At 36.6% G+C, this 2,310-nt stretch overlaps 1 long non-coding RNA gene across 1 annotated transcript in view; it reads left to right on the top strand.

Moving 5' to 3' along the window:
- The window catches only part of LOC144981145 (uncharacterized), a 108,794-nt gene that overhangs the window by 46,973 nt on the left and 59,511 nt on the right, over positions 1 to 2,310 (top strand). The window lies entirely within an intron of this gene.

Raw genomic sequence — 2,310 nt, 5'->3', positions numbered from 1 at the left:
TAGTAGTAGCAGTAGTAGTAGTAGTAGTAGTAGTAGTAGTAGTAGTAGTAGTAGTAGTAGTAGTAGTAGTAGTAGTAGTAGTAGTAGTAGTAGTAGTAGTAGTAGAATATATATATATATATATATATATATATATCCCTGTTTGTATGTGTGTGTGTGTGTGTGTGTTTCTTTCTTCCTCTCTCTCTCTCTCTCTCTCTCTCTCTCTCTCTCTTTCTCTCTCTCTCTCTCTCTCTCTCTCTCTCTCTCTCTCTCTCTCTCGTCTTGTCTTCAGCGTACCAACAACAACAACTAACTAAGACGAATTCTATGAATCTCACCAGTCGCTTGTTTTTTGTTTTTTTTCTACCAAAGAAAACGTTGTCAGATTGTTGTATTCGTGACTTTGCATTTCTGATTTGTAAAAAAAAAAAACGAAAAAAAATAATAATAAAATAATACCATGGTAAGTATTGCTAAGTGTCATGTTAGAATGAAGGCTTTTAGTCATGGTAATTATTGCTAAGGTCCATGTCAGAATGAAGGCTTTTAGTCATGGTAATTATTGCTAAGGTCCATGTCAGAATGAAGGCTTTTAGTCATGGTAATTATTGCTAAGGTCCATGTCAGAATGAAGGCTTTTAGTCATGGTAATTATTGCTAAGGTCCATGTCAGAATGAAGGCTTTTAGTCATGGTAATTATTGCTAAGGTCCATGTCAGAATGAAGGTTTTTAGTCATGGTAAGTATTGCTAAAGTCCATGTCAGAATGAAGGCTTTTAGTCATGGTAATTATTGCTAAGGTCCATGTCAGAATGAAGGCTTTTAGTCATGGTAATTATTGCTAAAGTCCATGTCAGAATGAAGGCTTTTAGTCATGGTAAGTATTGCTAAGTTTCATGTTAGAATGAAGGCTTTTACTCATGGTAATTATTGCTAAGGTCCATGTCAGAATGAAGGCTTTTAGTCATGGTAATTATTGCTAAAGTCCATGTCAGAATGAAGGCTTTTAGTCATGGTAATTATTGCTAAGATCCAGGTCAGAATGAAGGCTTTTAGTCATGGTAATTATTGCTAAGTTTCATATTAGAATGAAGGCTTTTAGTCGTGGTAATTACTGCTAAGGTCCATGTCAGAATGAAGGCTTTTAGTCATGGTAATTACTGCTAAGGTTCATGTTAGAATGAAGGCTTTTAGTCATGGTAATTATTGCTAAGGTACATGTTAGAATGAAGGCTTTTAGTCATGGTGAAAAGTCTTCGGAAGAAAGAAAAAACATACCAAATATGGAACGTTTCGACTCAAAACCCTTCTTCAGTCAATTACAAAAAGAATAAAAACATTATTACGCGGGATGTCCGATAGAACCCCCCCCCCCCCCGAAAATGGCCATATGTTTTAAACCAACGTGTACACATATTGCAGGTGTGATACCACTTATGGGCCTAGTTTATGATTGTTATAATAGACAAAATCTTGCGTCATTAAAAAAAAAATTTCATTACAACAATGAGCCCATAATGAATTGGGTTATCAGACCTGCAAATAAGTGCACGTTGTTTTAAACCATTTAAGATATTTAAGTATGTAAGAGTCTAATAGAAATGCTTTCAAAGTGCAAATTCTTCTAAGAGCACCAATATTGTCATTTATATTGAACACAAATGACGTAATGGCAGAAATGGACAACCTTATTGAAGACTAGTCAAAGGCACAAGTCCAATGTGTTGTTCGATTTCTACAAGCAAAAGGGCAAAAGCCAACGTGTACTCATTTGAAGGTCTGATAACTCAATTTATTATGGGCTCGTTTTGTTGTCACAGAAATCTCAAAAAAATGACACGAAATATTTTCCATTCCAACAATGTTACACTAGGCCCATAAGTGGGCTCGGATGTCAGACCTGTATAATATATGTACACGTCGGCTAAAGGCATGGTGAGATTCAAACAGTTTACAGTAAAGATTATTGGACATATCACGTGTATCATCATCATCATCATCATCATTGCCTTTTTCACCTGGGTCAGGGTATAGACCACAGACAAACAGTTTCCATCCTTCTCTATCCTGAGCTAACTTTTTTATCTCATTCCAGGTCTTACCACTTCTCTGTATATCAGCTTCTTTAATTCTTCTCCATGTTCCTAGTGGCCTTCCCCTTGATCTTCTGCCCTGAGGGTTCCAATCCAATCGAAGCTGCTTGTTTGGCGAAGACGTCATCGGGTCAGCAGAGTCCTTTCGGCTTTGTCTGTTGTCCTTCATAAATTCTGTAATTCCAGAAACTCTTAGGTCGCCCAAGCTAAAAAAAAAGGATTTGGTTTGTCTGCG

The sequence above is a fragment of the Berghia stephanieae genome, chromosome 10 (assembly GCF_034508935.2).
Source record: "Berghia stephanieae isolate SIO BIC M18660-M18661 chromosome 10, UCSD_Bste_1.3, whole genome shotgun sequence".
Classification (NCBI taxonomy): domain Eukaryota; kingdom Metazoa; phylum Mollusca; class Gastropoda; order Nudibranchia; family Aeolidiidae; genus Berghia; species Berghia stephanieae.
Note: the sequence above shows the minus strand (reverse complement) of the source record. Positions and strands in the feature narration are given on the sequence as shown.